The sequence below is a fragment of the Canis lupus genome, chromosome 12, assembly GCF_048164855.1.
Source record: "Canis lupus baileyi chromosome 12, mCanLup2.hap1, whole genome shotgun sequence".
Classification (NCBI taxonomy): domain Eukaryota; kingdom Metazoa; phylum Chordata; class Mammalia; order Carnivora; family Canidae; genus Canis; species Canis lupus.
The window spans coordinates 64,109,888-64,135,946 of NC_132849.1; the positions used below are offsets into that span (position 1 = coordinate 64,109,888).

A 26,059-nucleotide genomic window follows, 5' to 3' on the forward strand; every position below is an offset into this window, starting at 1 on the left:
AAAACACTGCGGACAAAGAGAGACTCGTAACATTTGGCACATGAGCATCCAGCGTAGGATTCCCACGGGGAAGCCTGAAGGTGGGAGACACTGCAGCCCAGCCGTCGGACATCCGACGGGACTTACTTCTGCCCTAGGTTGTTTCCTCATATAAACGTCCTGCAAATAGTAAGACTCTTCCCAGGAAGCCATGGGATGCTGTCTCCATCCAACCAAGAGGAAGACACAATGCAGGGGGCGGTGACAGGGGGCGGGTGGCAGCAGGCTTGGGGAGCAGGGGTGGTCTCGAGCTCCCCGGGGACCCAGAGTGGGCCTCGCCGGTGGGAGCACACTGGCGGCTCTGCTGAGCCCCGACCTGGCACCGATTGACACCTAGAGTGTGCGCTTGTCCAGGAGGAGCCCACTGGCCTGGGAGGGTCTGGCCACAGCCCCATGAGCCCCTGGGCAGGTAGGCACGCCCACACACGCCCACACACGCCCACACACGCCCACACAGGCACCAATCGCTGAGAGACACAGCGCAGCCAATGGCTCGCCTCTCAACGGTGTGTCCGCAGTCGTGACAACAAAATAATGAGTAACGATCTCACGCGACGCCTGATACAACTACGCGGGGTGGGGGGAGGGGGGGGAGAAAGCAGAGGCCCAGGTGTGTCCTGGCGTCGTCGCGCTCTTGGTGTCAGGCAGGTAACAGGTTTTCATGGAAAGTCGTGCACGAGGACAGGCGCTGTCGTTTGTTCAGGGATCTAGAGGTAGATGCCAGAGGAAAGGCTACGAGCCCTGGAAATGGTTCCCTCTGGGGAGCTGGGGATACAACGGGTGGTGTCTGGGGCGCCCCGTTTCAATAGCAAGCCATCCACAGCTCCGACCGCCCTCCCGCGACCACCGCGGCTGACTTTGAGGAGACCGTTCGTCAATCTTTAAAACCTCGATGCGCCCGTCGAGCGTGGTGACTGACCGCCGTTGCCTGCTGGACCAGGAGCAACCCCAGTCGGCGGGGAGCACGGCCCGGGGGTGAGCAGGGGGCCGGGCCAGAGCGCTCGGAGGTCTGGGCGCCCCTTCTCTGCCGGCCTCTGCCCTCCCGCGGGCACCCTCCTGAGTGACGAACCCTCGTTCCCTGACAGCAGCCTTTATCTCTGCAGCTAACAAATTCCCTGGGGCTCTCAAGGAGGCAGCGGGGGTCGGTGCTGACAAAGGGGCTAAGACGGCTGGGTCAGCGTCTATGTTGAAAACCAGTAAAATAAAGATATTTTTTGTTACACACAGAGCCCCTTGATGGGCTGCAAATGGGGTTCTAGTTCGCAGGTGCTCCCTGGAGGGCGCCGGAGGCCACGCGGGTGCTCAGGGCCCGGCACGCAGCTGCTCCTCCTGCAGCCGGGTGGCTCGCGTGGCCGGCGTGCCCCGCCGAGCGTTCTTTAATGCACAGCCATATACTCCTTAAGCCATATTTTCATAACGAGCCATTAGCAACAACAAGACGCATGAGGAACACTTGATAGTAAAATCCAAATTAGCAAGGAGCAAATTTGCCTCAGAATTGCCTGCACCGGCTCTAAGTCACATTCATGTGATCAGACTCCTTGTATTGAGGAACATTATTTATGACTTTTAAAATGTTAAAAAGAAAAACAATGTGGAGTGCGGATTATATGCAGAGTAGCTTTTTAATGTAATGAGAATAAAGATAAACTGGGGTATAATATGTCACGTGCGCAGAGACACTGACACATATCAGCCTGGAATATGCTGCTGCTTCTACATCAGCATTTGGAAGCAAACTGTTAAGGAACAAAAAAAAAAAAAAGGAATGAAGGAAAATAGACAGGTCTGGTCTTCTTTAGCCCAAAACGCAGGATTTTCACACAGAAAGTTATTTATGTCTATTTTTCACGACGAGCTATGTTGTTAGATTTCAATCCATCTCTTAACCTATAGTATTGTAATATAGTAATTATGTTACATAATAACTACATAATCATACATGAATATGTGTAAATAAATATATAATGCAATCATGAAATAGTACATAAGATATTAATAGCATATAATACATAATCATATAAAATATGAATGTAATAGGATAATCACCTGAAAGCCTAAACATGAAATAATCAATCATTCTTGAATTTGGGGGCAGTTAGTACTTTTTATTTACATGACCGATTTCAAGCACATTAGCAGTACGTACCCCTGTTAGATGGGGAAGTCAAATGGTTTTCTTCCTTCTATTGTGAACAGCAGTAAGAAAGTTATAATTAATTCTGTAATACGGCCATTACTAACGTGGTGATCTAACACTCAGTTTTTACTTAAAATCACTGATTCACCATAGACTGGGTTGAAATGAGGAACGGGTTTGTGTCCCTGAGGAAGGGAAGCCATGGGCCCCAGCGGGAGCCCGGCCTGGGCGCTGCGCCCACCCCTGCGCCCGCCACGGCCCGCGAGCCCGCCCTCAGCTTTCCTCATCCACCGTCGCAGTATCTGCTCCTCCGGAACCCGGGCCGGGACTCACACCCTGAGCTCCGTGCGCATCGAGAGAAACTCCCAATCAGAGATGGACCACAGCCTCCAAAACTCTCTGGAAGATTCTTTCTGCATAATTCACCCTCTTTCCAGTGGGAGTCATGAGCTTCTTAATCTTCACCTAAAGAACAGTATTATATTCTGGGCACCTCGGCTTTTCCTTTTCTTTCTTTTTCTTTTGCTATAGCGATTCTGAAGGGTTAGGAGCCTAAGAACAAAGAAGATTAAGAATTCTGAGAGACTTTCTTCTTTTTTTTTTTTTTTTTGTATTTTTTTATTGGAGATCAATTTGCCAACATCTAGTACAACCCCCAGTGCTTATCCCATTAAGTGCCCCCCTCAGTGCCCATCACCCAGTCACCTTCCCCCCCGCCCACCTCCCCTTCCACCACCCCTAGTTCGTCTCCCAGAGTTAGGAGTCTTTATGTTCTGTCTCCCTTTCTGATATTTTCCCTCATTTTCTCTCCTTTCCCTTTATTCCCTTTCACTATTTTTTATATTCCCCAAATGAATGAGACCATATAATGTTTGTCCTTCTCCGATTGACTTACTTCACTCAGCATAATACCCTCCAGTTCCATCCACGTCAAAGCACATGGGGGTATCCATCGTTTCTAATGGCTGAGGAATATCCCACTGTCCACATAGACCGCAGCTTCCTTATCCATCATCTGTCGATGGACACCCAGGCTCCTCCCACAGTGTGACTATTGTGGACATTGCTGCTGTGAACATCGGGGTGCAGGTGTCCCGGCGTTTTACTGCATCTGTTGGAGAGGATGTGGAGAAAGGGGAGCCCCCCTGCACTGTTGGTGGGAATGTGACCTGGTGCAGCCACTCTGGGAAACTGTGTGGAGGTTCCTCAAAGAGTTAAAAATAGATCAGCCTTACGACCCAGTGATTGCACTGCTGGGGATTCACCCCAAAGATACAGAAACAGGCTTTCCAGGAGAAGTGCCATGAGCCCGGGAAGAGCCTGGATGAGCAGCAGACCAGGTTTCTCTCTGGTGTGGGGCATCCCCCAGCAGGATCCAAGTGCCTCCAGCACCGAGCAGAGAGCAGATGGCTCCAGAAGGCTCCACCCATTACACTACCTGGGAAGGAAGGCCGTCCGGGTGACACGTGGTCGGTGTCCGTGACACACATCTTCTTTGCTACAGGGGACGCAATGCGGGTGCACTTATGAAATGTCCAGTGGGAGTGACAACACAATTACCCAAAAGGCCATTTCGTCCCCCCTCGGTCCCCCTGCGCCCTGGGAAGCCAGGGTTCTGCACGTGGAGCTTCCTACCTGCTGAGCTGGGAAGCCCGTGCGTCCGAGCAGCAGGACCTCCAGAGCTTGGGGCTGGCTCCCCCCTTCCATCTCCCGCCTCCAAGGCATGGCCGGGGGGCCCACTGGAAGCTTGTGTGGGTTTGTAATTCATAGTTCAGTTAGAAGTCGGAATTCCTATAGCTCTGTTACTTCTCTACGAATTAGTGCATCCTCCTCTTCATCTTTGGTCACATTGACATTACGGGAACCCTGGAGAGCCACTTCCTGCAGGAAACAAACTCAGGTTTTGTCGACCATGTGCCTCAAACGTTCTCTGAGGTCATTGAAACAGCAGAACGACACCTGAGCTGTCTTCTCCCCAGGAGCTTGTGAACATCCCATGATGATGATGTGCTTGAGGGCGTCTTGCAGAGAATAAATATGATATTATTGACTATTCTTCCTAGTGATAGAAAAAGAACGAAGATGATTTTTACCTAGTTTTCATCTGTATTTTAAGCTCATTCTGCATATGTTTGTGGGCCAGGCACAATTCTAGACTTCCGAGACCCAGCAGTAAGTTGGATAGCGAGGAGTCCGCCCTGTGGAGCATCATTTTGCAGAGGAAGAAGGCAGACAATAAATGTGTGAATAAATGAATGTATGATCCATTAAGGGGAACTGATTGATTAGACTTCATCAACATTGACACTTTTGCTGTACGACATAGCCTGTCAGGACGCTGAAGTGACAAGCAGCAGGTTGGGGGCAGCATTTGAAAGCATGTATTCAACAGAGAACTTATATCTAAAATGTTCAATGATCTCCCAAAATTCAACATTAAGAAACCCAGTTAGAAAGTGGATGAAAGACATGGACGGACAGGACCCAGAAGACACGCAGACAGCAAATACGCCTGCGAGAGGACCATCCGCGTCGGGAGGCATCAGGGAAACACAGGCGGCGGCCATAGCCGTCAGGATGGCTGGACAAGGATGCAGCGACGGCGGCAGAGCTGCTGAGGAGGCAGGGAGGCCGGGCTTTGCACCAGCCCGGAACATGCACGGGAACGTAGGTGTGGAGCCAACGTGGAAAACGTGGGCAGATTCTTTAAAAAATAAAACTAAACGTGCCCCTACTGAGGGACCCGGCGATACCCTGAGGCACCCACCCTGGAAAGTGGGAATCTGTCTCCCCACAAACTCGGTCCACAGGTGTCCCTGCAGTGGGTTCACAGCAGCCCAGGACGGCGCACGGCCCAGGTCCTTCAGCCAGTGAACAGCGGGACTTGGCCCGTCCTTGCCCCGAGCCCTGTTGATACAGCAACGCTCTGGAGGAGTTTCCAGGGAAGGAGGCTCGGTGAAAAAAAGCCAGTCCCTAAAGGTCAGGGACATTCTGGAGATGACAGGATGACAGGACTGGAGGACCCATGAGTGGTTGCCAGTGGAACTGGGTGTCGTTCTACAGGGCAGCAGGAGGGACCCGAGGGGAGGGAAGTTGTGTCTTGGGCATGGTGGTGGGTATGTGCATGCACACGGGGACAGGGTCACAGGGGACGGACCCCATGCACGCACACAGGGATAGGGTCATGGGGGACGGACCATGTGCATGCGCATGGGGAGAGGGGCACAAGGGACAGACCATGTGCACGCACACGGGGACGGGGTCACAGGGGACAGACCCTGTGCACACACACAGAGACGGGGTCACGGGGGATGGACCATGTGCACACACACAGATACAGGGTCATGGGGAATGGACCACGTACACGCACACAGGGATGGGGTCACGGGGGACAGACTCTGTGCATGCACACGGGGACAGGGTCATGGGGGACAGATCCCGTGCACACACACTGGTGAGCACAGGCACACCTGGGCCATTGGGCCAAGGTCTGCAGGATGATCCGGCCTCAATGTGGTGCTTGGGGTCCACGTGTTACAGTTCTGCAGGGTCCCGTCGTTGGAGAGTGTGGGCTCTGGGTGGGGGGATCTGCACTTGTCTCAAAACTCCTTACAGCAGGACGCCTAGGAAGCTCACGGGTGGCTCAGTGAGTTAAGTGTCCGCCTTCGGCTCAGGTCATGATCTCAGGGTCCTGGGACTGAGCCCCTCGTCGGCTCCTTCCCTGGTCAGCTCAGCGGGGAGTCTGCTTCTCCCTCTGCCTCTCTCCCACTCATTCTCTGCCTTTCTCTCAAATGAATAAACAAAATCTTAAAAAAAAAAAACACTTTAAAACAAATAAAAACATACAATGATGTCACATCATGACAGATGGCATCCAGCAAAGCCCATAGGTTCCCCCGTGAGTGACAGCAGGTGGGGAATCGCCGGGAAAGCTCTGGGTGAGGGCGGAGTGGGGCCGAGGGTCTGGAGGCCCACCTGGCCTGTGCCGCTTGGGTTTTGCAGCTCAGCTCCCTGCTAAACGCTGCACTCACGAGCTCATCCTGGGAATTCCATTATCAATTATCACAGGCAGCACATGTGACAGAAAACTGTGAGCAGCAGGAACCGTTGTGCATAATCCTTCCTCCTGCCCCTGCATAATTGGGAAAAGGTGACGCCCTCTGAGATCGCGTCCCTAAGGGAAGCCACTCGGGATCGTGCTGGGAGTTCTCACGTAGTGAGAGGTCTGTAGTTCAAAGAAGAGGCATCTCAGCTCGCTCCGTTCTATTTTTTAAATTATCTTTTTAAGAAGGAATTTCTGTTTTCCATACCAGTTGCCGTAAATCAGAACATTTATATTCGCTTTGTGAGAAGCTTCGAACTCTTCAAGGGCGTCTCACCGATAATCCGTTCGCCGGCGACTTTTCGGCCCACACCTCGTAAGGACTCAGCTGAAAACACCGACAGCCGGGGCCTCCCCCTCTTCGGAGCAGGGCGGGTGTCCGGCGCTGTGTGTCCCACGGCCCGTGAGCCCAGGGGACCGGGACAGGCGCTGGCCGCCCCCTCTAGCGGGCTGGGGGACGGATGGTGACACCTGCAGGAAGCCTCCGAGGAAGGCTGTGGCCGGCTGGGTGGAGGTGTGAGAAGCCGCAGGATTCCCCGTCGTGTCCGTGGAGAGTACAGCGTGTGCCAAAAGAAACCCCTTCATTTGGTCCCCATGGCTCTACTTTGTAGATCCCTCTCACTTTGAGGGAAACCTATTCTTTTTCCCAACCATTTTCGGATGGACGCGCTGTCAGACTTCCGTAACCGGTACACTCTCCAGGGCTCTCCCCCCATGACCGGCCGTGAACCCGAGGGCTCCCCAAATAATGGGAGAACAGGAGATGCTTAGGGTGATACAGGCTTCATTTCTGGGATTCCCCAGAAGAGTAGGACATTGTGTGTAAATTACTTTAACATAATATTTTATGAAGATGCGATTTTTTTAACAAGGTGCTGGCCTCGGATGGAGTGACTTTGATCGTTAATATCCTATCATATTCACGCGTTTGCAACCACCTAATTGTTTTGCTTTATGTCGGTTCATTTATGAGATGTATTTAAATTTATGTATTTGACTTTCTGCATTTGGTGAGAAAAAACATGCATTTTCATAAAACCACCGTACCGAGTACCATCCAACCCATTCTTAGCCAACTTAGTAAGCAGCATCCCAGAGCGTATTCCAGAGACTATAAATCCCGACCATAGAAGATAAGGCATAAAGTCCGTTATGGACAGTATATTTGGGTGTAGCTTTATAGATACAGCAAATACAAAATGTAAATTATTACTTTAGATTGTATTTTATTTTTTAGTTCGCAACTAACATGCTCTTGTGAGATATTTGACATGGGAAGGACGGCAGCCCATGTGTGCCTGTCGGGGGAGGGCAAACATAAGGGCGCGGGTGGCACCTGGGGTGACCTGAGCTGTGCGCCCGTGCGGACGCAGCACCGTGCTTCTGTAATCAGCCCCCGCAGCGTCCACGCTGCCCCCGTACTTTTTAGACACAATCACAAAACAGCTCTCATGCTTAATTTTGTAAGAATTTGTTTACGGTTTTGTGTCATTTTCACACCACAGAGTATGATTTGGTTTCTAAGGGACTTCTCTGTGATGAGTCATTTATCGAGAACTCACTGCTGGTGACCGCCGAGGGTCACGTCCACTGTCCCCGCCTGCGGCCTGTCCTGCGTCCACGCGCTTGGCCCGGCCGCTCTCACCCCGGCCGCGTGTGCCTCGCAAGCCAGCAAACCTCCCCGATAACTACATCCCTCGCGTAGAACTTTCTTTCGTTTTGTGTGTCAACCTCATTTCTCTGCCTTTTTATTCTCCCCTAGACTGACGACATCCGGAAGGGGGGAAAAATGTAGTTATTGAACCCAATCAACTGTTTGTGTCTCTGAAATTATCAACAACATCCAGTCGAGGAAGGTTCTGGTCGGTCCCACAGACGTATGGCTGTCCAAGGAGCCACATAAAGGTACGATTCTCTGCCATACTTTTGGCTTTACAAGCAGACAAATGTTTTATGTATCCACTTTGAAATATCTCCCTTTGAAAACCATAAAGATAGGCCTGTAAATACAGGGTGTTTTTAATGTTCTTTAATTTTAATAAACAAGCTCAATATAAAGTCAGAATTTATAGTCCATTGCTAAAGATAGACTCAAATAGTCTTCTGTTATTCAACTGCATCATCCCCAGAATAATTTCATAGCCACACTAATAGGTCTGTTCACCCTTTGGCAGTTCTACAGAAACTCCTTGGTGTGAAGCTCTTTAAAATCCGATCCGTATTTCCACGATTAGTTCTGTTTGGGGACATTTTATCTTTAAGTAAATTAAGCGGGTCTTTAATTAGGGCCTGGCCTGCGTAGCCCATGGCCTTTACAGGTTGCTGTCAATCCCCGTTATTAAACCTCTCTCGGTGCCACTGTGGACCTTGAGAGCCACGCTCCCTGCAAAACTTTAGGCGATGGCTAAGCTTCCTTTTTAAGAGATGTTTTAAATTGTGGAAAAATACAAACCACATAAAAGTCACCAACTCATCCATTTTTAAGTATACGGTTCAGTGGCATTGACTACGTTTACACCGCTGTGCAGACGTCAGCGCACGCATTTCCAGGACACTCACATCCCCGGACTGGAGCTCTGTGTCCGTGGAGCACTGCTCCCCAGCAAACCCCCCCAACCCGCCGGCCGCCACCCCTGGCGCCCACCAGCCACTTCATGTCTCTGTGAATCTGATGATTGCAGGCAATCACTTCGTACAAGTGCAACTGTACAGGATGTGCCTTCTGTGTCTGGCGTCTTCCACAGGGCACGTGTGGTGGAAGCTCCTCAAGGCCCATCCATGTGGCAGCAGGTGTCAGAACCTTCTTCTTTTTTAGGGCTTCATATTGAGGACTCCCAGTTCTCCACGTCCTCACCAACTCCTGTTGTTTTCCGTTTTCTGAGTTTTTGGTTTCTTTAATAGTTGACATCCCAATGGATGTGAACTGGTACCTCCTTGTGGTTTTTATTTGCATTTCCCTGGTGATGAGAGATGCTGAGCACCTTTTCCTGTGCTCAGTGGCCATTCGAATGTCCCTCTGCCACCTGTACTCCTGTGTCATTTCTAAGAAATCAGCACAGAATCCAATGTCATAAGGGTTCTTCCCTCTATGTTCTCCTAAGGATCTTGTGGTTTCAGCTCTTCTGTTTAGGCCTGTGTTCCATTTTGAGTTCATTTTTGCGTGTGCTGTAAGTGAAAGGTCCAACCTCACTCTTTTGCATGTGGATAGCCAGTTGTCTCCGCACCATTTGTTGAAAAGACCGTCCTCTCCCCATCGAGTGGTCTTGGCTCCCTTGTCAACTCATCTGGCCGTGTACAGGAGGAGTTATTTCTAAGCTCTCTATTCTATTCTATTCTATTCTATTCTATTCTATTCTATTCTATTTCTACGTGTCTGTCTTTTTGCCAGTATCTGACTTGGTTACATAGTTCTGTATTAAGTTTTGAAATCAAAAAATACGAAAACTTGGATTTGTTCCTTTTCAAGATTGTTTGGTTGTTTGGGAGTCCCTTGAGATTCCATGTGAGTTTTAGGATGGATCCTGCTATTTCTGCAAAAAAAAAAAAATTAAAAAAGAAAAAGAAAAAAGAAAAACTACATTGGGATTTTGATAGGGATTGAACCGAATCTGTAGATCACATGGCTAAGTTTCTTAATCAGATGGAAATAGGGGTTTTCATACTTTATAGTAATGAATTTCCATAGCCCATTTAGGCTGGTTCCATTGCCTTAAAAATTTTTTTCCCAGTTTGAAAAACAACTCAGATTGTATTATTAGTTTTTTTTTTTTTTTGAGGCTGGTCAGGTGAACAGTTGAGCAATCATATAAGGATGTTGAGTACAAAGTTTTCTAAGATTTTCACTGAGGATGAAGATAGAGTTCTGTTTAATTTATTAAGACACAACGTAGTGAAGGCTTTTGTTCTTTAGCAGTTATTTCATAGTAGAAAGCCACCAATGACATGGAATATTCCACATAGTCTCACCCCGAAGGTAAGCTTGTCTGGCATCCAGGAGTTCTTTGTTCATAATAAGACCATAAAAGACAGATAAAAACAGATACTGTGTGGCATCATCTGAGACCACAGGCAATATTAATGATGGGAGAGGCGCTGTATGAATTGGTGTCATTTTCACCCCTTATGTCAACTTTGATAAAATGACACCTATGAAGGATTGAGCCCCAGCTGAGCACCAGCACTGGGCAAGTCCTGAATTCCTCCCAAACCCCACAGGTCTAAGTGATTATTTTTCCCCTTTCAAAGGCCAGTAAGGGGAAGATTAGAAACCGTAGGTGACCATCCTTGGGTGACATGAGTAAGTGGCCACGACAGTACCTGGCCTACAAGAGAATTTTGGTAAGAAATCCAGATTTAGCACAAATTACTAATTCCAAGTAGCCTTGCACTTCAGTGTTTAATCCAAGCCTGTTTCCAACCTGGATGAAAATATTGAGACATTAGCATTAGAATAGGATATGACAAAAAATCACTCAAAGTCTCCTTTCCTGTCACAGGGACCAAGGAACTCATGTGTGTTCATCAGTTTTTTCATCCGTTGCCTGTTTGTCACACTGTTGAATGCTCTCTTTGTGCCAGAATTGCCACAGTCTCTGGAGGTATAAAAATGAATGGGACACAGTCATTGTCCTCCCAGAATTCAGAAATTGAACAAATGTAAGGTGCGGTAAGGTCAGTGAGACCAGCCCACACAGTCCTCCCTCAGAACCAAACGTGTGCCTTTTTTCCTTCTCTGCTCCAGAGCCGAGTGCACACCCCAGCCCCATGAGGCACTGGGTCCCTTCCCATAGAGTCCACAGTGGTCTGGGTGAGATGATTTAGGAAGCGCAGAAGAGATGTGAACTCTGACGCAAGATGCCAAGGATGTCTGTGTAGAGGAGGTGACCCCAGGCCTGGGTCTTCAAAGTTAAGTTCAACAAATGGATAAATATAGGAGTGGCTTTACTATGCAGGGGAATATACAAAACTCAGATCTGGACCCAAGGCACAGATGTGGATACTTGGCATGTACAGCAACACAATAGGATGAAGGGCTTTGCTCCTGGTGACTTGGGCTTGGGGTTCATTAAATGAGTCTGCGTGCTGTATGATACCTGGGGTCCACAGGAGAGAGAATGTTTCCCTTCAGATGAAGGGTATAGAGTGGCCCACCCTAAGGATTTGTCTACCTGCCTTCAACCCTAGAGATTGGTCACTGCTGTCTCTCACCTGTCCACCTCTCTCCCGACCTCCAGCACCAGCATTACCATATTCAACTGTCCTGATTCTAGTTGAGCTGCTGCTGTGCAGCTGTTCGAACGGTAGATTCTCAGGATTGTTCTTTCATTGATGCTACTCATTAGATTACAAGTCAAATTGGGAAACATTCAGGTGGAAGGGCCCTGGTCCCGACCACCCTTGCTACGCAGAGACTCTTCTCCCTCCCTTGTGATTCCACCTCTGTCCTCCATGCACCATATTTCCCATCCAGGCAGCTAGCTTCCTTTCGCATCCCCAGTGAAAGAAGGACTTTGGGGCTTGCTCTTATGGGAAAAATAAAAGTGCCATAGAACAAGATTTAGATTTAGGGCAATTTTTTTGTCCTAGTGTGTCCCAATTAGCCACTGTGATTGCTGAGCCATGAACACCTGTGGCGTCTCTGCAGCTGGCGCTCTAGGAAATCCAATTTCCTCTGAACTAGAGCCCAAAGAGAAAATCACACTCTGCATCCAATTTCCATGCTAAAGACTTTACTTAAAATAAAATCAATATCTGTTTCCCAAAAAATGTCGTGAATTGTGTTCTGAATGGCGACTATTTTAAAGAAAAGTGTATTGTGCGCCCAGGAGGAGGAATCTGCTGAAATAGTTCAAACTTTATAAATCTGTGTTCTTTGACCCGTTGAAATGAATTTCTTTAGGACAATTGACGAATACCAGTAGGTTTCATCCTAGCACCGCCAATAACCGTTTGTATGCCTTGGGGCAAATCACATCAAATCGTGATTTTTTTTTCTGTAGACTAAGGGTAAAGGGTTAAATCAAATAGACTAAGGGTTTACAGGAAAGCGTGTGAACTGCACACGGTGACAATGGTGGCTGAATCCCCCACGTGCAGACTGGGGTCCCAGAGTGCCCTTGACATTGCCCTCGTCCTCAGGACAGGCTGGGAGGTTGTTGTCATTCTTTTCTATCACTTATATTAGAAGAAACTGATGTGCAGGGGGGTTAACCAGCCTGGTGCAGTTAGTGAGTGACACAGACGGGATTCACCCTGGGTAGGTATTTTCACTTTTCCAGCCAGCCTTCTTTCCTGGGAACTGCCTCTGTCCTGTCCCCAAGCCTAGGCAGATACCACAGGTTTCCATCCTTGTGTCTATTCCACATGTGGTTGCAAAACATCATCTGCGCGCAACTGCAACGCACTGTGTGCACATCCACGCACGCTCACCAAAAATCTGCGGAACTGCTGGGTTGCCACTCAGTCTCCCTGTTTTGCCTCCCGGCACGGCATTGTTCATATAACTCACAATTCACCACTGTCTGACACGCTTCCCCAGAAAACAACCACAAAATCTGAGTCATGCTTCGTCAGGATCATCTCTAACTCATGACATAATGCCTTCTGATTGTTTTCCTAGGGATCCATTCATCTTGCTTAGATAATTCTCGCGACTCCTGTTACCCTCCGTTTTAATAATATTTGTTACATGTGAGGTCATGAAATCTCCTGGAGGGTGAAAAAAATACATGAAGGTGCTTGAGCTTTGATTTTTCTGGAATTTAGGTTAGAAAACAGTAGGAATTTGCATTTCTCGTGGCTTGTATCAAGGTCATGGACCGCCGCTCTCTTGGAAAGTAGGATACAAACTGCTAATGCCTGCTCCCCTGCCCCGCAGTGTGACAGAAACCGCAAATCATGAAGTTTCCTTCTTCCCAACAGAGAACAATCACCTGCATCCAGTGGGCGTTTTGATTGAAGGGAAGTTGGGAAGTAGGCAAGGTCACGCGGAACCGTAGATCACGGAGGGGACTCTGGTCGCGGGGCGGCCGTGGATCACAGAGGGCTTCCGAAGGCCCGGGTCCCCCCGCGGAGACCGCCGGTCGCCAGGCCGGAGCTTCTCTGCGCTGGAGGGCCCGGCGCCCTGAGGGGAGGTCGGTGTGTGTGCCGCCCTCCGTGTGGACGCGGTCCTCACCCATCGTGTATGATGAGCCCGGGAGGCGCCAATGAGGCCTTCATGCCCCTCAGGCCCTGGGGAGACTTGGTTTTCCCACACGAGAGCTTCAGAGTTTGAAAGCCCTTTCCTGCTTTTTACCCCAGGGGTTGATGGGGAGGCTTTCAAACCCAAGGATGCCAGGAGGGCACAGCGTTCCCATCAGGGGACCCTCAGGCTGCTACACTGGTTCCTGACCTCGTGAAATGGTCGTATGAGTTTGGGGGAATGATAGCGGGGTGCTATAGCATCGTCCCTGCGCTCACTAGTACCATCTGTTCTGAACATCAGACTGGTTACACAAGTTTCTAAAAAAAAAAAAAATCCCCAAAAAGCAGAAACACCGATGGGGCAGGTGCTGTGTGTGTGAGACTTGGCTTTGCGCGTGGCTTGTGCCCTACGGGAGCTTGCAGTCCGGGCTTCGACACACTCCACGGTGTACACGAGAGAACCACAGTGCTTGGCGGGGACCTTTGCACATCCCTGTGGAGACTAAAACTATAATTACCCCCCAAAACCCCGCGTCTGGTCCACAATGTGTGTCCTAGAGCCTTGGTGGGAGATTTCGTGGTGCTGGTTTAAGTTTAATACCAGCTTTGTTTACTAATTTTTATATCTCTTCCTTAACGATACTTTATGTCCTTTCCTCGGTCATAATCTTTGTTTGACAAAAACATTGTGCGCCCTCTTATTTATAAAGATCTTAACGTTAGTGTGTTTGGAGAAGCACATTCTGCTTAAATAACGAGTAACATCTCCCATTTAAGCTTTTCGTAATTAAACCTCTCGCCTGCTAATGTCAATAGTTCCTTCTATGTGTAACCCAAATTTTTGTCATCACAAAGAAGTGGTGTGTTGAGTTTTTTTAAAAAAAATTTTATTTATTTATTCATGAGAGACACCCGGGGTGGGGGGGCAGAGACACAGGCAGAGGGAGAAGCAGGCCCCCTGCAGGGAGCCCGATGCCGGACTCGATCTCAGGACCCTGGGGTCATGCCCTGGGCCGAAGGCAGATGCTCAACCGCTGAGCCACCCAGGCATCCCTGGTGCGTTGAGCTTTTAAATTTCCCTCCAGACGATGGAAACTTGTAAGGATTCACTATCCTAATTCTTGTACAGCCAACGCCCCAAAGAATGCCAGTACCTAGTGACGTGGAGTCAGCTGCTCAGTCCCAGGGGATTGCCACGTGGCCACGTGCCATAGGAGGTTCTAGAGTAGCCATCCATCCATAGGAGGGACTTTTTTTTTCCTTTCCTTTTTTTTTCTTCCAAGGCATCTTCATTAGCCTTGTAGACATGTTCTGATTTGACCACGATAAGAATCACGCCAGCCCTCATCTCATTGGCAGGTTTCACGAGCAATTTAAATCCAATGTAAAATTCATGGTTGGAAATTAGAAGATATTTGCCAAAGCATAATGAATGACATATTACAGTCGTGAAAGGGGTGTTACGCAAATAATATAGAAGTGAAATAAATAAACCTTCCCTCATCAAACGCACTTTTAAAATACGGAAATATTCGTGCACGCATTATGTTAGAGTTGCCTTAATAGACAAAACAAATAAACAGGAAACAACCCATTAGAATACAGCAGAAACAGGTAGACAGTGACTTGACGGCACGTTAGAGTCAATAAAAAAAAAAAAAATACTAAGTGACAATGGGCCGCCGATATGGGGAGAGATTCCAGAGGCGACATAAGCAGCTTTCATACTAGAAACGATGCTCAGCCTCATTAACGTCATAAATCGACATTAGAGGTAGGATGTCACAGCACTGCTTCCCTCTCTGCCAGCAGCAATCGCCAGGTTGGCAGTGGCGGCTTTGGGGAGCATGGCTCACGATGACTCGGAATATCACTGTGTCGCTGGAGCTCAAAAGGGATGTGCCCTTCATACCAGCGACTTGTCTTCCAGGGACTCAGTGCAGGGACAGTCACACGCGTGAGCGGCGTTGCAGTCAGAAAGCTGTGGCAAGTGAGCGTGGCCTCTGCATGGGCCTCCCCGACCCCCTCCCGGACCTGGACGAGCCCTGTGAGCTCTGCAGGCCTCGGCTCCCCTCTCCGGTGTATGTCAGGATATGTCAGGAACCGGATGTTTGCCTCGGAGGGTCGTAGAGAGGACTGAATTCATTAAACGGCGTGTGTCACATCGTGAGCATTTTAGGAGAGTTGGATATTTTCATGACACGCATTGTGGACTTATTTGTAAGAGCAGGATTTTAGGGGCAAGTTAGGTGTGCGTGCTCAGAAGTCTGATAAATTATGCTGTATTTGTGCAAGAAAATAGTATGAATTCATTTTTTATTTTTTATTTTTTTAAAGATTTTATTTATTCATTCATGAAAGACAGAGACAGGCAGAGACAGGCAGAGGGAGAAGCAGGGTCCTCACAGGGACCCGGATGCGAAACTCGATCCCAGATCCTGGGATCATGACCTGAGCTAAAGGCGGACGCTCAACCACTGAGCCACCCAGGCGTCCCGAATTCATGTTTTTAAATGGAGGCGCTTGTAGGAACCTAGGCCAACATACAACGTGAGACGAAAAATTGCAGAGTGCAAACCCAAGCGTGCAGTGCTGCCGCGAGTGTGTTCGCAAGCATGTTTATCCACAGATGCTTGTCAGTGTGTCAGACGCCCGGGGAAGGAGACACCAGGTCCCACGGAGGGAAAGCACTAGCCCCCGTGGGGAGGTCCATGTGGATTCCTCTTTAAGGTCATTTACATTTATGTTCACAAGTGTCCGTGGAGAGACCGCGTGTGACCCACGGCGCAGAACCTGCAGAGGGTCCCGAAGAGAGGCCGGACGGCCCCGGGGCCTCACATGCTGCCAGCCCCACAGCAGGCGGGGGGTGCAGGGGTGGGCACAGAGTGCCGGGTAACATCGTGCTGGATGCAAGGACGGGCCCGGTGCCTGGGAAGAGAAGGCGTCCTGGAGATCCTGACGTTGAGCAAATTTGGGAGTAGTAGAGACGCACGGTCCGGCAGCCGTCACGGCGGCAAGAGGACCGCTCTTACCTGGAGAAGGGGCCACCTGTGTGACTTCTGATGTGCACGTCGTGTGACCATAGGAGCAGGGACGGGGAGAGGAGGACAGTGGAACTGATCTATGACACAGACACATCGTCCTAGGAACAAAGGCGACTGTGAGAGTGGGGTGGGGAGAGGACCGTGCGCGTGGCCTGGGGCCCTGTGCCGCATGGCCAGCAGCTGGGTGGCCGGGAGGAGGCCGGGGCGGTGTTCGACACCCTTGCCACTGTGCACCTGCCCCCTGCGCTGCCCGGCGGGGACCTCCCCGGCCCTTGAGCCCCCCGAGTCCCCCGAGCCCGCCGCCGGAGCCCTGTCGGCCCAACGCGTCGCCGCCAGGCGGCCTGCCTGCGGGGAGCCTGCCCCGGAATCGGGAACACGTGCACGGTGATGGATGAGGCTAATCTGCCGTCATTTCACGGGAGATTTACGTGCGTAGCTCTCGTTAGCGCTGATGGGAGCTGCTGGCATAGATCTCACGCGCGAAGGTAAGGGGAACGCCCGGGCTTCTCTTACTCTGGGTCGGCTCTCCCGCTCGGCCTCCTTCCCTCCCGCATGCGGGGCTGGCTCCCGTACCCCCGCGGCCGCTGGCGCCCCTGGCGCCCCTCATTTACATGGAAATGGCCCGTAAACAGGGCTCTGAACCCACATGTTTGAACACCTCCTACTTGTGCCATCATCTTGCAAGTACAGATACCCAATTAGTGCAGCCGATCCAACAAATTTCCATGTGTCACTTGTACCTGCTGCGAGTGTCATTCTGCTCAGTGATGCAGGGCTCGCATCCCAAAATAGAGGCAGGGGGCAGAGGGACGGGAACACTGAGTCCTTGTTGTGAACTGAATCATTTTTAAAGTGACTACAGATACCAGTGCTTTCGGACGCGCCGGCCTGGCTACGAGGGCGGGGCTGGGTCGGGGAGGAAGGCTGGACTCGGCCGGCCGCCCCAGGGCCCTCCCTTCCGCAGGTGCGTCACCTCAAGGCCAGGCTCCCGCGGAGAGCTGGAGGCGCCTGGGGAGGACGTTGGGCGTCCCGAGCACGGGCTGCACCCCACCTTACGTCTGCACACCAGCAGCTCCCAAGCCTGCCCTGCACGTCCTTCATTACGCATTTCCCTTCGGTGCCCCTCACCCCGTACCAGGCCCAGAGCTCCGGGAGCCCGCGGCGGGTGGTGGCGGCGGGAGAGAGCTCCTCTCGCTGTGGCTTCGCCTGTGAAGCGACGTATAGACGGGTTCGCCCGTGTGCATGGGCAGGACGCCGTGATGCGTGAGGAGGACCCGCGTCTGAGCGAGACAGGTGCACGTGTGTTAGCAGAGAGGCGACGGTGGAGCCGTGACCGGAGCAGTGGGACCCAGGGGACCAGCCTCCGTTAGCGCAGCTGACAAAGAAAGGAAGGGTACTCCTTGTTGTTTTTTTAAAGACCCATTTGGTGGAATCGGTTTCTGTTCACCAAAATCCTGAAGGCTGTGTCTTCCTCTGTAATCAGATTCCCCTGTGGCTCAATTCTTATATTCTTTTGAACAAAGATGGTTTTTTAAACTGGTTTTGGTTCCTGTGTGGGTAGTTGGAGAGCTCCGTGTGCCTGCGCACCTGTGAAGAGGTGTGGGCCGCGGGGCCAAGGCCTGCCCTTGCCTGTCAGGCTCACCTTGCAGGGCGGAGGGACAGGAGGAGGAGGAGGCAGGGGAGTGAGGGACGGGTGCCAGCAGGATGACCCTGAGGAGAGAGGGGCCCCCTGACATCCCACAGGAACCGGGGCCGTCCCTCAGTTATCCGGCGACAAGGACAGGGCAGAGGGGTCATTGGAGCTCGGGTGGCATCTTCTAATAGTGTCTGTCTTCTCGGTGAAATAGGAAGTGACGTCCTCCCGACCACGAGGAGAGGAGGGACGCGGATGTGGTCGGGGGAAGGGAGGAGGGCCTGTGTCACCAGAGACCCCGGGGGGGCGCATCCCCTGTGCCCTTCCAGCCACTCGCCACTGGGGGTGCGGAGGGACCCCACTGGGGTTAGGCACTGCCGGGGCTGCGTTGAAAGGAGAGACGGTCCAGGCCGCCTGGGGAGCAGGGAGGGCGTGCCGGGCGTCCCACCCTCGATGTGTCTCATGTCCCATGTCCTCGGCGTCCAGGCACAAGGGAAGGCAGGGCTGGGGGTGTGTGGAAGCCACGGGCCTGAGGTCAGTGGAGTGTGTGCCCCCGGCGGGTGTTCAGAAGACAGCGGATGGGAGCCCAGTGACCGGAGAGGGGGAGAGGGCCAGGAAAACCCGAGCTGGGGCCAGAGCGGGCGCGGGAGCCGGGCAGGAGGGGCAGCTGGAGCTGGACCAGAGGCTGGGCCCGGGGGACCCAGGACGTGGTGCAGAAGTCACTGGGGATGGTGCCTGCCCGGAGACAGTCCTCGGAGGTACGCAAGGCCCCCAGACTGCAGGGCCCTGGGGAGTCCCTGTCCTGGATGAGCTGAGACCCATGGCTGTAGGGCCCGGGGGAGACGCATGGGGCACAGAGCAGGAGCACCGAGGTGCCGCGCCCGAGGAACCTGTTGCCACAGATGGGCGCCGGGCAGGACACCTGCAAGGAATACCCCACGACAGCCGCTGGCCCGCTGCCAGAGGGCGCCTCAGGGATAGTGTCCGAAGGGGAGCGAGACGTGGGGCAGGACGGGGACAGGGCGGGTGGGCGGCGACCCCAGAGCCGGGCTCCACGGGCACAGACGCTCCGGGGAGGCTTGTGTTGGGATCCGGGCCGAGCCGCGTGCAGCCCGCAGACCCTGCTCCTCTGCCGGGAGTGACGACGCACAAGACAACCACAAGCGGTTTCGCGGACCCCACTGCCACGTAGCCCTGACCATGCACGATCCATCAGAGCAGCGTTCCCGAGATATTGCTTGGGTGGCCGTCACCGGCACCGCGCGGGGTGGGTTACGCCGCCCGCCCCGTTGGTGCCCTTCAGGGCCAGTGCCGCACCACGGGGGGGAGGACAGAGTCTGACGTGAAGCTGACGTCATGGGAGGTGCCTGGGACAGACGGGAGCCCGCGAAGCAGCCCAAGACACGCTTCCTTCAGAGCGTGTGGAGGTGTTCATGGAGCCATCACAGCAGACGCCAGAATGTTCTAGGGCTGAGGTCCCGCAGGCGAGGACCAGAAGCGGGTTGTCGGCGGGACCTGCTGCAGGCGACTCGGGAAAACGGTCCGAGCTGCCTGGTGCAGGCCCCGGGAGCCCTGGCCTTCCCCCAGGGAGGACCCGAGGGGATGACAGCGGGGCCCCGGCCGCTGCCCCCCACCCCCGCCCTGCAGGCTCCTGCCCCGCACCACGCGGGCGCCGCCTCGGGTCTGGGCACCAAAACATTTGGTAAAAGGCCACGAGTTTCTGTGAAACGGAGTAGCTGTAGCTCGATCCAGTTCACCGTGAACTCCCGGAGCCCAGGCCCGTCCTGCGGCGGCTCCGGCCCGGCCTCTCGGCCCCCACCCAGGGGCGTCGCTCCCAGCGGGCCGTGGGGCTCTCCGGGCCAGCACCCGCTCCCATTCCTGGCAAATTCATGCCACATAACTTGCCTTAACTCCTAGCTTTCTTCAAAGCTTTCATTTAATTAAAAAGACCAGCAACGCATGTATTAATGCAAGAGCCATATATTTTTACGTTTACCTACAGTGTGAAATTTTTATGGCGTAAGACCTCAGGTAGTTTGCATTTTCAGACACTCCTATTCTGATGAGCAAACATGTCTTTCCAGAGAAGGCAGGGCAATCAGGACCGTGTTCTTCATCATGACTGAGTCCCTTCCTCCTGTGGTCTCATTCCACTGTCCCTGTTTTCCCTGCTCCAAAACCCTTGGCCGTGCGCTCAGCATCAGTGATGTCCCCAACGCCACAGAAATCAGCCCATCACTGAGAGCTTTTTGACCCAAAATTGATAAAATTAAGGCGAGAGAAGGGATAGCCATACCTCAGAGTTAATGCTTTTACTTCACAGCCACAAATACCTGCCCCCCAATAACCAGTCCCCCCAAAGGATTCACTCATTAGGAACTGACAGAAAATAAAATAATATCGGTATTTCCCCCAAATAAGCATCACACCTCTTCTACTTCTCCCTGAAAAGAGGCCAAGGGACTCTGCAAGAACGTGTGTCAAGCCCCTTCCAGAACCTGAAAATGTAAATAACAAGTTCATTTTTAATTAATTCTCCTGCCTGCCTGCACACAGCTTCGCATTATAAACGCACAGCTCAGCTCTGGGGCAGAGGGACACCCAGTGTCCAGCGGAAGCCAGCGCCTGCCCAGGGCACGCGGACCCAAGGGAGGGTGGGCTGCACACGGGACCCGCAGAGCTGAGGAGGCCTCCGACGGGCTTCACCTCTGCTTTTCCTCCGTCCAGCCCTCCCATCCCACAGTCCAGCGAGTATTTGTCCCTGAGGACGTGCTGGGTGGACGAGCTGTTCCGCAAGGATCCAGAGCACGGTGTTTAGGGGTAGATAGTTAGCCGCTGCGTGGATCCCGGTCCCTGAACAGACAGGGCAATGCAGCCGATGAAACCCAGGAACCAGGATAAAGGAAATGGGACAGAAGTAGTAACACCACCACGTGTCGCTAGTGTCATCTGTGCACACCACAGGCTGCTCCTCCGTGTGTCATCCTTGCACACTCCAGGCCACTCCTCCTCCACGCAGAGGGGCTGCACAAACTCGTCCATGGCTTTGTTCCTCTGTCTCTCTCCCTCACACATGCACACCTCGGTCTGTTCTCTCTGTCGCCCTCCTGCCTGCTTCCCAGTCCTGTGTCCTCACCGCGCCTCTCTCGTCAGCACCAGACCTAATAATGGCAGCCCTGGTGAGTGCTTCTCATGCTCCCACTGACAATCTCCCACCAAGAAAGCTTTCCTGGCCTTTCCTCACATCCTGGGAAACCAATCAATCCATGGAGTGATTTCTAGACGCAGGAAGAGCAAGCAGGTCCCTTGGGCCTGAGGAAGCTGGGCTCCGGGCCCAGATGTGTCACATCTCTCATTAGAGCCCATCAGGATCCTGCCCAGCGGTCTCCGTCTGTGATGTTTCCATGGGCAGAGAGCCTCACTGAGGTCCAAAGTCCTATATCTGTTCTTATCACTCGTCATGCTCTTCCTTAACAACTCACATTTTCCCCCCATCCGTAAACTCAATTTCAAACCTTCCTTCAGATGGTAAACTCCCCACTTTGTAAGTCAGGGAATGGAGATTCTGATAATTGATGATGCATTTACTGAGATTTTGTAGGACATCTGAAGGTCATATGCAGGATTATCACCAAGTAGCTGTGATGTTGTCCAGACGGAACGCCACCATACCTGTGCGAGAGAGTCATGCACTGCGCAGTGCTCCACAACTACCACGTATCAACCTTAGGAAAGGTGCACCCAGCGAACTTCCCACATTTGGAAGTCCTTATTGGCTTCTGTGTGCCAGTTGCTGTTCTTGGCACTGGGATGTGAAGAAGAGGAAGGCGTATAATGCAAGGAGCTTGCACACTGCAGTCCAATGTTGGTGGCAGACGACCAACGTCACAATACTTGTGGTCGTAAAAAAGCACTTCTGACACAGATGAGAATGGATCCGGTGAGAGGTAGAAATGGTGACACCTGAGTCTCAGCTCCAAAATGAGGACAGGGGAGCTAAGAGAGGGTAGAGGGGGCGCTAGGGCCAGAGAGGGCACGAGAGTAGCAGCATCCAGGGAGCTGCAATCAGCAGGCTGGTGTGTCCTGGGAACGAGCTAGCTGGGCCTCACCACCAACCACCCTGCGGAATGTGTCGGGAGCTTGGGTTTTGCTGTGAAGGCTGTGGGAGCCAAGTGGAAAACATGGAGGTGGACCAGTAGCACGATCATACCCATGATTGAGGACCACAGCATGAAAAATTGACCGGAAAGAGATGCGGCTGGTGGCAAGAGCAATGAAGACATGTCACAGGGACACAGATAAGTATGGCACCCGGACAGAAACGGGCGAATGGACAGACACAGAGAGTCGTGTTGATGACCAGAGGAACCCGAGAAGCAGGCGGGTGATGGAGAAGAAGCAGGAGCCAGGAAGAGTGCAAGGGCTGGCTGCAGCCTTAGGTTGATGGGGATCCCGTTCAACAGGGCGGGAAGGGTACCGGCCACTCCTGAATGTGGGATCTGTTCTACCAAGGACATGCTGCCAAGTTCCTACAGTGTAAGCTTAGGTTTAAAAGGCATCTCGAAACTCTGCCCATTGAATTCAGTGGTCATGGGGTGATAGGTCATAAAAAGGGGCTTGCTTCCTAACAAGTGAGTCTTAGTGCAGGCAGCTATAAGGTTTCCCCAAGGGGCGTGGGTGCTGTGAAATCACGCCATGGGGATCCCTGGGTGGCACAGCGCTTTGGCGCCTGCCTTTGGCCCAGGGTGCGATCCTGGAGACCCGGGATCGAATCCCACATCAGGCTCCCGGTGCATGGAGCCTGCTTCTCCCTCGGCCTATATCTCTGCCTCTCTCTCTCTCTCTCTCTGTGACTATCATAAATAAATTTAAAAAAAAAATAAAAAAAAAATAAAAGACATCATGCCATGCAGTCAGCAAACATGGTCTAGCCACATCGCCCTGTAACGTTTCGTGTCTGGATGATTACACTAACCCCACGTGCGATGCTGAGTTCACTAAGGCATGGCCCTACTCTCAGGACTTTCTGATCTAACAAGGAAGGCAACACAATCACACAAAATAATTGCTATTTGAGGCTGTGTGGACTCAGTGTTGGGGGTAGGAGAGGTACAGAGTGACCTGGGGCCCAACCAATAACTGGTATCCCCCAAACCCAGTTATTGCTTGTTCCAGGCAAGTGGGCCAGAACTGTCATGGGAGAAAGAGGTACCCTCGACCTCACAGAGCACCTCTGGCCGCACTCTACACCAGGTGGTGGAGCACACAGGGCGGGGGCAGAATGTGGCCAGGCAGCCACGGAGCACACGGCTCGGGGATGATGCCAACAGAAAAATGAACACAGAACACCGGAGCAGGTTGCAATAAGTATGTTGTTCAGGGAGCAAATTGTGGGCTGGGAATGATGCCGATGGCGCATATATTCTCGGTGTGGTAATTTGGAAATCCCTCTCCCAGGATAATGGCAGTTAAGCCAAGGCCTAAGGTGAGGGAGTTGGTGCCAAGAAAACAAAGTGTGGGGAGGGTGTTTCAGGTGGAAGGACTAGCAGAGAGCCTGCAATAGAACTGAGATAGGCTTGCTGAACTGAACCGGGACACCTTCGCTGGAGCTTAGGGGATGCAGGGCAACATGGAACAAAGAGGTGTCAAAAGAAGGGGCCGTGTCATTGGAGAGCCTCGCGATTGTCCCAAGGAGTCTGCCATTTAAGGACAGAGGGAAACCACTGACAGGTTTCAAACGGGACAGCTCCAGGAACCTATTTACATCCTAAGCTTGGTTCCTAAGCAGAGTGTAGGTTTGACCGTCGGGGGCGACCATAGCAAAGGGGCAGCCAGTGCTGCTCTCGGAAGGGGAGGCATGCAGCTTGGACTGATGGCACTGACGAAGGCTCAACGACTTGAGCCGTGCCCGGGAGAGGGAGCCATGAAGGCCTGCTGACACAGGCCACCCAGGGCCAGGGCATAACCAAGGGTGGCTCCCACGTTTCTGACATGGGCAGCGCCGTGGACGGGCTCCCCTACCCATGTGAAGAAGAATTTGAGGATGGAGGCTGTGGGGAGAAGTTAACAGAGTGTATCCAAACGTCTGAATTGTGTTGATGCCAGCAATCTCTTCTGAGCTGGTCTCCCCTTAGGGCTCATAGGACTTTGGAAACCCCTGTGCGGGAACTTAAGAATCACTTAATCCTTCTGTTGTTGCATTTTTAAAATAAGAAGATTTTAATGACTTATCTCCAGTCGCAAAGGTACTTCAGTGAGAGAGCCGAGACCAGACCCAGACCCCCATCCTGTGCATGTTCACCGCTTAGGTTCTGGAAATGCAAGTGTGTTCATCGCCAGAGCAAACCCCTTCCTTACCACCGCCATGTGACTAATCTGAAATGCAAATGGGACACCATGTGGTACCACGGCTTCCTCGGGGGAAACTTCTAAAAAGGGAACATCCAGGGCACAAAGTCACACCACCTGGGACTGTTTGATCACCTTCCAACCATTCTGAATGGAGACGAAAAGCAGGGACAGTGAATCATCCCCTGGGAGGGTCTGTGTAGTGGGTTCCCCCAGCTAAGTCTCATCTCTATTAGGGTATAATGACAAACGCAATTCCTTCAGCAGGATGCAACCCTAGAATTTTTTTAAATGTGAATCCCTGATGTACTCTTCGATATTGAAACCTGAGGTTCTTTCCCTCTTGGTGTCAAAGTGCCTTTGAGGCAGAGGCACGGTGCACATATGGGTGCGGAGCCCTGGAGTCCGGGGCCTGAGGTTGAGCCGCCGCAGAGGGGCCCTTGGAGGGTCCTCCTGCCCCCGTCTCCTCTGGCCGCCGTGCCATGGGACCGCAGGAAGTACACTTAATCTCCAGAGAGCTCAGGTTTTCCTAGCGGTTCTGAAATAGGTGATTCACCAGGTCCGGTTTGACTCTGGTCTTGAGGGCCTCTCCCAGGCACATTGCTTCCTGACGTTTGCTTGCTGCTCCACTTCAGTATCATAGCGCCTGTGAAGTCATGAGGACATTGGCCCTCACAAAAGTCCAAGGTGTGCTAGCGCTCACTGAGGCGACATACTAAGTCTTTAAAGTTTTTGGAAAGATATACTTGAATTTCTAAAACTAAAGAGTCATTTTGTTGGAAGTTAGTGGACATGCTGTTTATTAGAGCTAGTGATGAAAGGTACCTAACTTAAGCACCGAAGTCCTACAAATATTTAATACATATCCAAAATATTTAAGAAATAACTATGTCCTCATGATGTGCGATACTGGAAACCAAAGCTCTTATCAGCGTGTAACATGAACTTAACCTGATTTAATTTTGAAAAGTGAAAAACGATTAAACCAAGCACACATAGGCACCAAATTGAGCAGTCATCCCAATAAGAAGTCGAAACAGAGACAGGTCTTAAAATCTGTCAAATAACTAAAACAAAACAGAAAACATGCTACATACTTCCAGGGAGATCTTTCCAAATTAACAAAACTTTCCCCTCAATATACTCCAGAAAAAGCCTGTATTTGTCAGCCCTGCAGAGTTTCTAAGGGCATACGTTCGGCTTTCAAAGACATTCCTAATGAAACTGAAACTAAAATATCTTCAAGACCTGTACTTTTTTAAATTGCAGTTAGGTCAACAGCTTTCACTTGCTCGTTTTGTGAATCTTTAACATCAATAACAGCAGCTGGCAAAATAGCAGACTTTTGTCTTGTGTTTGTGGAATAGAACAACCCATGAGTGAGTGAGCGAAGGGGCTATAGGTAGGAGTTGAATGCTTCTACACAACATACACGTCTGTATAGTCTAAACATGCTCAGTCGTACGTTAGCCAATTGTCCTTGTGCCCGGCCTCCACCAGCTCATAATTTCTGTGGTGAGCCACGGTCTTCCAAGGAAAGAAGTGGTGAACTCAAATTATGAAATGTGCAA

At 51.6% G+C, this 26,059-nt stretch overlaps 1 protein-coding gene across 25 annotated transcripts in view; it reads left to right on the top strand.

The window, feature by feature from the left end:
- Nucleotides 1-26,059, top strand: part of MYT1L (myelin transcription factor 1 like) — a 403,856-nt gene that overhangs the window by 210,937 nt on the left and 166,860 nt on the right. For 24 of the 25 annotated variants that reach the window (XM_072771259.1, XM_072771262.1, XM_072771272.1 and 21 more), the window contains one exon: nucleotides 8,044-8,186. The exons of the other annotated variant lie outside the window; for it this stretch is intronic. The gene's annotated coding sequence lies outside the window, so the exon portion shown is untranslated. The remainder of the gene's footprint in view (nucleotides 1-8,043; nucleotides 8,187-26,059) is intronic. 25 annotated transcript variants of the gene reach the window in all.